This window comes from Rhodnius prolixus, unplaced genomic scaffold (assembly GCF_049639745.1).
Source record: "Rhodnius prolixus isolate KJV_2025 unplaced genomic scaffold, Rpr scaffold_2, whole genome shotgun sequence".
Classification (NCBI taxonomy): domain Eukaryota; kingdom Metazoa; phylum Arthropoda; class Insecta; order Hemiptera; family Reduviidae; genus Rhodnius; species Rhodnius prolixus.
The window spans coordinates 6872450-6886097 of NW_027411592.1; the positions used below are offsets into that span (position 1 = coordinate 6872450).

General features: G+C 31.0%; 1 protein-coding gene and 1 long non-coding RNA gene across 16 annotated transcripts in view; both read right to left on the bottom strand.

Moving 5' to 3' along the window:
* Nucleotides 1-13648, bottom strand: part of Stacl (SH3 and cysteine-rich domain-containing protein) — a 235961-nt gene that overhangs the window by 144617 nt on the left and 77696 nt on the right. The window lies entirely within an intron of this gene.
* The window catches only part of LOC141448795 (uncharacterized), a 33559-nt gene continuing 24513 nt past the window's right edge, over nt 4603-13648 (bottom strand). The window contains exon 6 of the long non-coding RNA XR_012455219.1: nt 4603-6025. This is a non-coding gene — a long non-coding RNA (uncharacterized lncRNA). The remainder of the gene's footprint in view (nt 6026-13648) is intronic.

Here is a 13648-nt window from a genome sequence, read left to right on the forward strand (position 1 = left end):
AACTGCTTTTTTAACTACAGATTCTTGTTACATCTACTCGTAATTATTTATTCTTTTCATTGGTTTTGTTGAGAATTTCAGCCATGATTAGTACTATGCAATTTAGTAAAAGCTGAAAATAGAATTCCATTGTTCATGTATTCTATCCGTATTATTCTTGAATTTTTCAATTAGAATGATTAGAATTTATTTTCAAGTTGTGAGTTGTGCCTCAAAAAAAAAAAAGAAAAAAAAAGAAGTTTTGTTTCTTTAATTATAATTTCTCTTTATTAAATTTATTGCCAAAATAAATTTCCGGAAATAAGTTATTAAATAAATCAGGCAATTTATTACGGGAATTAGCAAAACTGTAACTCATCACTAAATCCTCTTCATAATTCGAAATTGTGCTGAAAGTCAGTTGTCTTAAATATTACAATAGGTTCGAAACTAAAATGTTAACTTAATGATGAAAGTTCAGGAGGGTTGTACTGCCGGAAGTTGTACTGCCTGAACTTTTAATACTAATTAAGGTTTTTAAAATTAGTTCTATATCTTTGCTCCAAACCCTTTTCCGAGCACAGAATTTGAATGGTTACACTCTGGATTCATCCCTCAGTCTTTCTAAATTATGTTCTTTAAAACTTTTAGAATTGATAGGCACAATGGAATGCGAATTAACTCATAAATAATCTTTCCAGTTCTGGGTTTGAAAGCAAATAGAAGCGAAGATTAATATAGGAAAATTATCAGTACATTCTAATGTGTTCTATAAATTATTTAATAAGACAAGAAGTTGAAACAATTTTAAGCAGTACATATAACCTTTCTTAACGTAACTATATCATCTATTATTCAAATAAGCCACGCTTCAAAGTTAAGTATAATATGAATATAAGTAAACTTAGATTAATGGTAAGAAAATATGTAATAAACATTTATGTAATGTGCAATTATTTCGATGCCGATAAATCTTGTGCACTTTGCAGCCTACTACACCTATTTTAGTTTGTTAGTAACATTATTTTAACCTCTAATTTCCCTTAGAAAAAGTAAATACATTTTGAGTATGGATTTGGGTCTCCCTAAGAGCATTGCGGTGTAATCTGCAGTATTACAATCTAGATAATGGTGATAAGAATTAAATATGGTATAAAATTTAGGCCTCGTTGGTTTCACTTCAACTTTTTCGTAACAATCCGATCACAGCTTGTAGGTAAGAAACGCCTAAATAATTACGTTTTGAGAGCATTTTAATTCGCAAGTTTAAAAATAGGAGCTATTGTGTGCAGTGGGCCTAAGTTTCATATAGGATATAGTTAGACTGAGGTGCAATACTTAGCGAGTGTATTCTAGTAATCGATCATCTGTCACTTGCAGCAAGCTCATCTCCAACCACTCGTACATCGCATGGTCCTCTACTTCTTTACCATCCAAGAGGTACTAATTCTGACGCAATTTGCAAAAGGAAGGTCCCCGCTCTACATCTACGTAATAAAAGAAGCTAAAACTTCATTACATCATTTAAATTCTAATAGTTTAAATAACTCATTTCTGCCCTAAACAAGAAAAATATTCCATTACTCAAAAATAAATAAATTCAGAAAATTAAAATTTTATGCTTCGTTTTAGCCAAAAAGAAGAGCTAGGAAAGCTTAGAGGAACTAAGGCTTATCACTTAATCCACATTACTAAATCCACAATCTAAAGCCACAATACTAAATCGTATTGAAAATGATTCTAATATTTCATGAAGACACTTTGAGCTGGGTTCTAAAACTTAAATTTGAGTTTTTCTGTGTAGGGAACTTCATTTAAAGCGAGATTTTTAAGGATGAAGAAGTTAAGACACTGTGAAGAATCTTTTTAGAATATTCTATCGTTTCAACGCCTGAATAAATTTACGCGAATTAAATGTGTTGAAACATTACCTAGACGAAAGAATGGTAGTTCCCCAGGAGTATGAGTGTAACAAAACTTTTAAAGCTTTTCGAATATTCAGAAATTGTTAAGCCTAGATGATCGCCACTGGTTTTATTTGAAATTAAATATAACCTTTTATTAGACTTATTTTATTAGAGTTAGAGAATCACTTTGGCTTACATTTTATTTTTTTTCAGAAAACGGAATTTGAGGGGTAATTGAGGAAGCTGTGAAATTCAACAATTTCATTAAAGTATATTGAAAGCGAATATTACTGAAGTACATTATCTTTGCAATCAATGTTCAAAAGAACCACCTAATTTCTATAAATACTTATATTGGTATATCTCAGGTTACGTATATGTGTTGTTCGTGTATTTTGAATTTATAACATTAGCTAATATTTGTTACTTTTCCTTGTGACATAAAAGTGAGAGACGGAGTATTAAACGTACTTTTCAAGTTACTACTTTAAAAAAAGAAAGAAACTAAATGCTCTAGAAATGGGTAAGATAAATCGCTGGCTGACTACGAAAAGACATAACTTTCCACAACTTCCTTGAAATTTGAGCCTTCCAAATTTAAAAGATAAAGGAACGTTTTTTGGTTTAAAGGTATTCAAAATAAATAAATTAGAATATAAACTTAAGCATAGAGACTACAAAATAATGTTAATCTGTGCAAAAATACTTTTGATTGTCACTGAAATGTTTTATTTAATTATCTTAATTAATAGTTGAACACTCTGTTACATTTCCATTTTATACAAACTCTGTTTTAACCTGGAAGATTATAAGAAAAGTATTTCATAAGATGGATTTTTAAAATAAGTAGTAATTAATTAAAATTATAAACAAAATAAAAAAACTTATTTTGAGATCTCTTGCTGAAAATAGAGACGTTCGAGTTTTAGCAGCAATGACAAAGTTACGACTTAACATATGTACTTAAATTTCTCACTCCTTTCTCTGAATATGTACAATAATAAATCACTTGAATAAAAAAAAAAAATCATGAATTCCAGAGAATTATTTAAAAATAGATAAATAAACAAAAATAAAGTATCCTTCCACACATTTAAAACAAAATATAAAATGACAAATTATTTTTGTACGACATCTGTTTAGTTTCAAACACTTTAGGAAACGTTTACAATTAAAATGAAATCGATAAAAAAAATTGATGCAGTTTTAGGGACTTGATTATATTAAATTTAAGTCATTTTGTTTTTTTTATGTTGTAGAATAGGCATTTGCGTTTTGGTATTGCATGTAACATTTTTGTGCTAATTAAAAGCGACGAACTATTGTCGTCGGTCGCAGACAAATTTATGATTCTAGTAGTAAAGGCAGTATTGAGGTTTAGTGCGTTTTGCTCATAACAGCAACCTCAGAAGATACAATTAAACATAATTCAGAAAAAATAAAATGAATAAATAGATGAGGACAGCTATCAACAATTATTAACAAAAAAGAAAAAGCAAGCCACTGCTTTTAATTAAACATTAAGCTCATCTTAACGAATATGCTAGTTGAAATAAGTGATAAAGTAAGTGGTGTGCGCTTCATTTTTAGTTTTTAACGTCGTCAGAAAAGTCCTTTAAAAGCAAAAATTGAAAAAAAGCAGAACGTATTCATTCAACTCTTACATTTATTTCTCCAGAATATTTTACAAGTAACATAAAGAGAATATTCAAGAGAGGAATTGCAATACTTATTGAAGGCAGACAAACAAGGAGGACTAGACTTAGTCTGGTCTGGGTGAAGAAAAAGGGGGCGTAAGATGGCGTAGACATTTCGATCAGTCTCTTGTGTTCTGTCTCAAATATGAAGTAGATTGCAAAAAACTAAAACCAAAGCAAGAGGTTGTACAGAAAAACGAAGCTATTTTACTAAGAGAAAGCTGTTAGAAGTGGTTTCTAAACCGTGAAAGAGCACTGATGATGTCGAGTTTGTAATCGTTGACAGTAGACTTTGCTGTAGAAAATCTGCAATTTCTCAGTGCATTGAAATGGGAACAGTCTTCTTACTTCCCTTTGGATTTAGACTTATTTTGCACTTTCTGTCGTAGTCAAGTAGATAGATTGACAAATAGATAAATCTTTATTTACTGATGCACACGCTATGATACGAGTACATACTACTGTATGTTATTTATGTTATTTACTAATAACACAAAACTGAAATCGCAGAGTAACAATACTGTTTCAGTTCATAGGAGGAAGCAATAAAGTTATATCCCTGTTGCTGAATGAACAACTCTGAATTCTAACTAGTGGGAGGATATGTTATTTTCAAAAGTAGTTGTTCTGACATTTTGGACAGATCTTGTAACAAGCTGATAGAACCATAAGAAACTGGTAGATTGGTTTAATAAATATCTTAATGTGACACTTCTGCAAGTGGGCACTTCGGTAAATGCTTTCTTTCCCTTGATATCTGCTAACGTAATTTCTCGCAGAATAAAAATAATTCAAACAGAAAGTCAAAAAATTGTTTTCCCATTAATACTATACACCTCTTATATAATAATATTGAATCAGCCAAAATATAAGAGCCCTAGAATGGGCTGTTTCTAGATTTCTCAGGGTGCAATGTTACAAGGGATATTTAATTAATGTTTGAATTATATTTACTTTTAATTTAGTAAAGTTCTGTAAACTTTTTTAACAGCAAAAGATTAGCAAAAAATGTAGGAGCATTGTGTTTCAAAAACTGGCGTATACCCATTTAATAAAGCCAACATAAAAAATTGATACATAATAAGGTAGCAGTATAATTAGAATTCTAATGAAATGCAAGCTTTGTAAAAGAAAACGAAAGAATACAAATAAGTTTAATGTCTACCAACATACCCTCAATAAACCCTTAATAGTTATTAATACGAAATAAATACTCTATTTTATGTGAAGTTTGTCTCAATAAACCATCTGTGAATATTTTAGTTTCAAAAAAATGAGTGGTACAGAGAGTGTTCCAAAAATAAATTATTTCTAATTTTTATATCTATCTTTATTTTATCAGAATAGTTAATTTTTAAATTATGTTGTTAATAAGATTTTAATCATGAACCTGCTTTTCAACCTGTACAGTTCGCTCGCCTTGACCAACTTAAACGATACTAATAAATAAGTTTGTAGAAGACACGACGTTAGTGGCCACCAGCCATAACTAATACAGACAGTAACCATATTTTCAATTAACCACCGGCATTAATATGTGTTACAGCTACTGCAGGCAACAAACTAGTTTTTTAAAACTGTAGCTAAACCTCTCTAAAACGGAATTCTGGGATTGACTACTCATTCAGATTGACTCTCGAAGATTGTAGGTTGAGCCAGATGCTGCAGGAAAAGATAGAGTTGTTTAGATTCCAAGTTCTAGTTGTTTGACTAGCTATGAATTGCCTTGGTGGAGAAAGAAGGACGATCGTGGTTGCCTAGAGTAAGGGAGGTGATCACTTTCTCCAAGTTACTCTTTTCAAGCCAACTAGCCACTGCGTTTTCTTAAGTTTTTAACTAAACATCCTGCACAGTACTTTCTGCTTCAGATAACTCAGAACACAATTCACCCACAAACGTTTCTTACAAAATAAAGAATCGCTATGATCGTCGCTTTGGTTTTTCAGGGGCACAATAAATAACGAGAACTTAAAGACATTACTTGTCTAAACTAAAGGCGACTTTCTTTCAACAACCTGAAGACTAGCGTAACATCTTCCAAAAGGTTGAATTCACGGTTAAGAGGCTCATAAAAACATAATTTTTTGTTTATTACTTATCACTAGGTCGATTTTTTTTAAAAATAGAAAATGACGATATGTTGTATAATTAAATTTTTCAGAACAGATAAAACATTTTTTCCAAACAATAAATGGAGTTGGAATAAAAACATAAATAATAAAAATATAATTTTTTTTTGTTACCATACTCTCTATTTTATAATTTCATCATGGTTCTTCTTAAAGTGGTGGCGTTTAAAAGCGACAATGTTTTTCCTTGTCGAGTACACAGGCTAGAACAACAGTCTCAAGGGATTGCCTTTCCATTTCTCCCTCTTCACAAAATTGAATGCTGTGTTAGTGAACCTGTATCACCAGGCCAATTTCATCAACACGCAAAAAACTATTGAAAGCCATTAACAAAACAGAAAATAAAATGTTTTAATGGATATTGTTTTGTTTTCGAAAAGTACAAATGAAAAAATTATAAAAGAAGTATTACTATATCTGTGGCAAACAAAACCAGAAATAGAAAAAATGAAATACTCAATTTTTCTTTTCAAACAAGCTAGCGGATATATTTAGCGCATTTTTACATTGTTTACGTAAGATGTAATTTTTTTAAATTCAATTTACGAACAAAGAAAGGTGCATAATAAAAAAAAGAAGCTAGAAACTGAGATGTGAAACATGACAAGCATCTTTCAAATTACTAAAAAATGCGTTTAACTTAATCATTCATTTTCATCATAATAATCATTTTTTTTATCCTAATGAAATAGCAATTAACCAAACCAACGAACAGTTATTTAAATTACACTGTAAAATAGCTTTCGAATGATAAATTCAAAAGTCGGTGTGATATTAAAGGTTAATATTGTAACGATTAATATTAATATATAACAATTAAAAACTTACATCACGTGCTCTCATGTAATCATGTAAATGAGTCTTAAGAATACTACTAAAGGGAGCGTGGAATCATTGCGTAGATTGCAATGAGGAGGAGGATTTCAAACATATAATAATGATATGTCCACGTTATGTGGTAGAAAGGAAACGAATGTTTGACGACATATACAGGTATTTAGATGCACCATTTCCCTACGAAGACATAATATTCTCCAGCAACATCTATGTGCTTAAATCTATAGCAGAGCTAGCAATGAAATATGAATGTATTTCAAAGTTATAGAATGAATGCAAGAAAATGATTACAGAAGGATTACGTGATTTTAATTTCGGTTAAGCTATAAGGATGGCAGGAATATAGAGTACTGATCCATCCATTAGTTGTAGTATATGTAAATAGTTGGATATAATAGAGGGATGAATGTGTGAAGCGAATGTGTTTATAAGTAAGAATGGAGAGTGAGTGATATTCTAGTGATAAGCACCTAGACGATGCTGGCTGTATGGCGGAAGCCAGTGCCAAAAAAAGAAAACAAAAAACAAAAAAGGAAGCGTGACATCATAGTTCCTAAACCTACTAAAATCTAAGTATCTGACCTTCTCCATTATTATCTAGAACAATTAGACTTAGGACTTGTTGAGGAGCTCCTAGACAGCGTGCAGACCGTCCAACCCTTTGCATTGCATAACACAAAGCATGCAGTTTCTTCTTTTATCTAACAAAATAACGCAGGCCATCCATCCCAAGGCGTCCTCAGTTTACCATAATCCGTCAGGAGGCCTACGATCATCCGAATAGCGCCACGACATAGAATAATATGGTAGTGATCGTATGGTAGCTCCCTACGCTTAGCCAGGAGTTCTCACCCACCATTCCTGTAAATTATTGTGCTTTTTTTCTTTGATGGCTTCACTTTTGGACAATTTGCATTTGGACTTAGTAAGCCTAAGGGTTGCCTGCTGGACCGAGACTCTAGAATCAATTATGATTAGAGTATGATCTTAGTTGCCCAAATGATTTCATTGTGCGGCTCCAGAAGCAGTTTTATGGAATAGATGATTCATATTTAAATACTGATCCATCCCAATATTTGGCTCACACAACTAGAGGACATAAATCTTATCTTGGCTACTGTTACATTCTTCTGCGAATGGTACTGCATAGAACTATAAACTGGAATGTCCCACTTCTTTAAGGAATCGATTTTCTTGATGTTGATTCTACTCCCTTTTAATTCTAGATTTTTTTGTCGCCCCTGCATTAACTATTTTATATATATACGTAACGTATATATATATAATTTTAATTTGCTAATACATATTATACATACATGTATATTCTCAATAGAAACTCAATATAATAATGCAATTCCAGATGTAATTGTACTAATTGTCTTCAAATCAAATATTTTTGTTACTCCTTCTATATTCTATTTCTAAGATAGTTTTTGAAGGCTAGTAGTGAATTCTCAATACAAATTATAGTAATTTTTACCAGAATCAGAAATGAAATTAATTTCCAGTGTTTAGCTTTTTATTTATTTATTTAATTATTATTTTGGTTTTGCCATAACCAAATTGCAGCGGTTAAATGAGACATTTTGCAGAAAATTACCGTGCAGACGGTAATACCATGTTTTTGTAAAGTTGGGTTTGTCAAAAGAACGACTCATATAAATACATGATTACATGAGAGCACGAGATGTAAGTTTTTAATTGATATATTATATATTAATATTAATCGTCACAATATTAATCTTTAATATCATACAGACTTTTGAATTCATTATTCGAAAGCTATTTTACAGTTTAATTTAAATAACTGTCCGTTGGTTTGGTTAATTGCTATTTCATTAGATTAAAGAAAATGATTATTATGATGAAAATGAATGATTAAGTTAAACGCATTTTTTAGTAATTTGAATGATGCTTATCATGTTTCACACCTCAGTTTCTAGCTTCTTTTTTTTATTATGCACCTTTCTTTGTTCGTAAATTGAATTTAAAAAAATTACACCTTACGTAAAAGATGTAAAAATGATAATAACTCACTAATCTAATGAAGCTGTTTCTAATTGCCTTTGAAGGTTATCTGTTTTGCCTGGAAAGAACAAAACATATTAAAATGTCTGACAAAAGATATCTGTCTCATTTCTTGGCAACTTTCCCGTGTCCAAACAACACTGACAACCTTAAATATTTCTTAGCCAACATGTCCCATTTTAGGTTCTAAAGTTTTGCAGTTGATAACTCTGAATTATTCGCTTTAACTAAGTTTACAACATAAAGTAGTGAAATGCTACCACATTTTTCACTTTTACAATTCAGGTATAATGTGTAATAACTGTTCTAAAATATAATGCGATTTCATAAAACATAAATAAAAGTATTGATCTCCTTAATGGAGCAATAACTAGCAGCGTTTTAAAGAAATTTATATACATCAGACATAAAATTATGTAATAAAAGAGAGATAGTTGAGGGGAATTAATGGTTGAAAAAATGAAAAGTCAAGGATACCATTGCAGATTATTGATTATGCCATTACTGATAAAAATGAGCAATCAATAATAATGAATATAGTCTTGGTCGAACGCAACCGTGTAGTCTTCTAAACGACATCAAACTTATTTCTTTGCATCTCCCTTTTAGTACGTTCGACTATTCCAACCAAGAGAATTCAACATTTCACCAGGTTCACGACAGAAATGTACTCAAATATTTTATATCACTTATCTAAATGAATTAATGTATTTTCTATGTCTAAATCAATGCCATATAGTGCGACAATTTTCAAAAAAATCATTATAAATTTTGAATTACTGATATCCAAATCAGTTTCAATATTGACTTTTGATATAAGTTCCTCGGAGATGCAGAGGAGCTCTTGAGGAGAAAAAATTCAGTCAAGATTGACTGATTTCGCTACCTGATGGCACATCCAAAGTTAATTAACATAGTCTTACCGTGTCTACTGAACCAAACTCAAAATTGAACAACTGCGATTTGCTTTATTGATAAACCACACAAAAACATTAAATCGATTAAAAAAAAAAACTAATCGAAATAAATAGACATGAAGACGTGTATTTTCGATAAAAATTCAAAACGAGTAATAAGAGAATGCAAACAAAAAAATTGGGCTAAATGCGGAAGTTGTTCTTCCGAAGGAATTGTGATACATTAATCTGTAATTTTTATAAATTAGAGAAGCCTTCTGAGTTCTCCTTGGGCAGCAACCAATAAAAACTTGTTGGAATAGTTTCTACGACAGAAACAGGAAGAAGCAATCAGAAATTAGTAAAATATTATTATTATGTAAAATACGAGTAAAACGTCAGAATGAGTTGATTGTTGCGTGAGGTAGTTAGAGTGGCGGCTATCAGAATTATATGCTGCAAATGGCGTGCTAATAAAATATTATTTGTATCGTGACGATATGGTTTTCCACAAAAAATATACTCCTAGGTAAGAAAAGTATTAAAATAATCGAAAACAGTAAAAATGTTAATTGGATTTTTCAAATTTTTCTTTGCAGACTAGAAGAAAGAAAAGTTTTGAATCACTCATATTTCACTGCAATTCTCTACGTACCTTTAATTTTCTGAAAACAGGTGTTACTCAATTTTAGTTTGTTTTACTAAAAATATTATTAGTATTTTTGAAAAGGGTAATGGCCATCCTAGATTTCCAAAAACAGCTTAAACTATTTATGATCCGCCATTGTAGCTAATGCAGTGTATATCTTCCAATTAGCATCCATTATACATAAATGTAGTGGTGAATATTTCAATGTCTGGTTATTGACTTAAAGCTGTCCTTGAATGGGACTCTTGTAATTGACAGCTACCCCGATCTTCTTGCGCAATACAATTTGTAACGGCAATTTGACCGTTCCGTATGACATGTACATCTGTTCAAATTTAATGTAAACCTTATATTCGCTAGAAACCCCCAAAATCAATAGTATTGATGAAAATTAATAAAAATTACTGTTCGATGTATTGGATTTCTAACTAAATATAGTTGGAGCTGTTTTCGAAAATGATTTGTCTTGTAACGTCAGCCAAAAGAAGAAAACTTACGAACAGTATGAGTACGTACGAGTATATGGAATGCCCACGTTTTGGGCAATGCAGACTGGAAATTTTGGGAAAGAACTTAATTTGAAGAAACATTTTATGTACTTGTTCCTAACAGATTTAAAATAGTAAAATTATACTGAAATGAAATTCGCAGGTTTAAAGGCATCCAGTGTAAAGGGCAGTTTTTAGTTGGGAGGCAGTTACGGTGTCCCTTTAAGGAAGGGTAGCGGTCCACTGCAACTGCTCACTGTAATCTTATTTTCTAGGATTTATCTAAAAAAAGGTTAATTTTATACAAAAGTAAGTAGCAGTATTACCTTTATTAGAAATTTAATTTACCCAATTTTCTGAAGACATTTCAGACTTAATTTTAGCATGAGTGTAATGCCGGTCAGATGTAAGAGCACACCTCCTTAAATTCAATCACCAAAATCCATCAAACTTATTTATTTAAGGATAATTACTTTTTCAACAGTGAAAAAGTCAGATCACAATATTTTTTTTTAAAAAAATAGAAGTCGCGATTTTAGAAGCAAAACAAAAGTATTTTTCTTGTTTACAATCTCTAATACAAAGTTTTAAAAACTCAAGGGAAAAACATTTAATGAAAAAATCATTGAAAAAGAAATTAACTATTGAAATAAAATATCAGCTTTCTGAAACTGAAAGTAAAGGCTACCGCCTTCATTAAAGTAATGCCAATTTTTTCAGGTGGGCTTTACGTCCGACTACCAAGTTACATTTTGGGGACGAAGACGACTAGCAAAAGTACTTTATTAAATTAAAACCATTAAATAAAATCCATCCCTGTACCACAATGCCTCTTACTTTTACGGGGCACTCAAGGAACTAAGAACTTGCATTATTTGTTTGTACACAGCCCAAAACTCCCGGTCATATCATATTTTATTGGGCCATGACAAAAAAAATAATGGAACCATAAATGGATTATCGAACATATGCAAGTACATGATACTTTCTATTCTACGATTGTGTATGCAATGTTCACGGGTCAACAACAAGGTAGTAAACGTAAAAACAATTAACTGCACTTGATTGTGTTCTAACACTAAGAGATTCGAACAATCGTTGTGCGGATAATAATACGTTTCACTTTCATAGCGTACGCTATAATTTATCTTATCTAAATTTAAGTTTTTAAAACAGATTCAAAAGTTAGCATTATAAAATATTGAGTTTTACTGAAATTTCTGTCTCCTTCACATTATAACGAAACCAAATGCTATAAAACCCAATTTCACTACAAGGAGTCAATGGTAAATAATTACTGGTATTATACAAGAGGTAGTCTATGCTTTTCCATTTCTAAAAATGTTACAGAGGCTTACAGAAAGTTTTAAAACCTTGAAGGCTTTGGGACTTATACCTGTTTCAATTAATATTAATATAGTAGTAATGTGAGCTTCTTAAAAAAAAATGGAGAAAAAAAATTATAAAAAAAATAGAGTTAGTCTATTACAATGTACCTCAACCCAAAAATATGAACAGATTTTAAGGCAATGTAGATCGAGTAACAGAGTTAAACAGAGTAATATTACTAGGCCAAGAATTATATTTCAGAAAAGAAGTATGGTCTCTTTGAAATTTTATAATTTTTGTTTTAGTGGAATTTAATTTCAAATTCAAATAATATTCTTCAACTAACTAGAGTTTTCTTTTCACATAAATTTAAGATTCAGATAAAATAAATCATCAATAATAAAAGTAATATTAAGTCGCGGTGGCCGACTATATTTAAAACTACCGCACCTTTTACCTAATTTATTTACATTTTTCAAATCAGATGAGGGTTATAAAATCAATAAAGTGAGAGGATTTTATCTTTATCTGACATTAAAATATCAATACTTTCTTTAATTACTAACTCATACTTTACTATTATTTTTTTTTTACTAATAAATGAAAAGACAGTACGCGTTGGAATCGAAAAGGGGATATCCAACTTACTATTGCAAACTCGTATCCACTGCATCAATCTGTCCCCACTTAAAGTAAATATCTTAGCTTGCTGCATCTTTTTTTCTTTTTTGTTCTGCAATATGTCAACATAAACCGTACCTTAGCATGTATTGTTAGAGATAAATATGTCTCAATTGGGCGGATTCTGATTTCAGATAATGAAACTACAAAGTGATATTAGTTTAAACTGCAGAAATAGGAAAAATGAAGTTGCTATGATGGTCCAGCACAGCATCTTACTTGCAATCTGGGAGATATCTGCATTGCAGGCTTTCCTGGACTTTTAGCCACCAAAAAAAAGAGAAGCTCCAGGACAAAATGTGCTTCTATATGCACAAAGATCAGTGTAGTGAATATTCAAGTTGAGAGGAGTCTTTTTAAAGAAAATAAAAGAAAAAGTCTTATGTAAGTGTTATGTAGATGTATGAGCAGAGAGGGCGGTTCACAGAGACATGGTCATGGCCCTAAAAAAATTGGATCAATATGAAATTTCTCTTCTATGGAAAATATATAAATAAATAGCTTTGTCTTAATACAAGTCTCAGGTTTTCTTCAAGTTCTGTTTTTAAAAAAAGTTAGATGTTTTCAATATGACTGTTAAAGTGACCTTTAAACATTAGTTAACAATTTTTTTGTGAAAACGAGAGCTTTCTACTCTTAATGTTAAATAAAAATCGTCCAAGATGTTTACGGTTTCTATCAAATGATTTTCGTAAAACTTATGATTTTAGCAAAATATTTAAGCTACCTCAGGGAGTTGATGCCTCCGTAGATACTCCCATTCAACACTCAAAGCCACATTGTAACTGTATAAACTGTGAACTTTCTGCGCTCGTCTTATTCAACGATAAGAATAAATCATTCCCGTTGATTGCTACTTACTAGCGTTAAATTTTTCCTCCATATTTCGGTTTCGGCTGCCGGGGCCAAATGTTACATAAAGGGAGTCTTGAGAATGAAAGAAAAAATCCATGGCAGCGACAGCATAGTCAAGTTGGAAACTACTAGATGATAATGAAGGGAACATCACAAGAAGAAGTCGCTAGTAT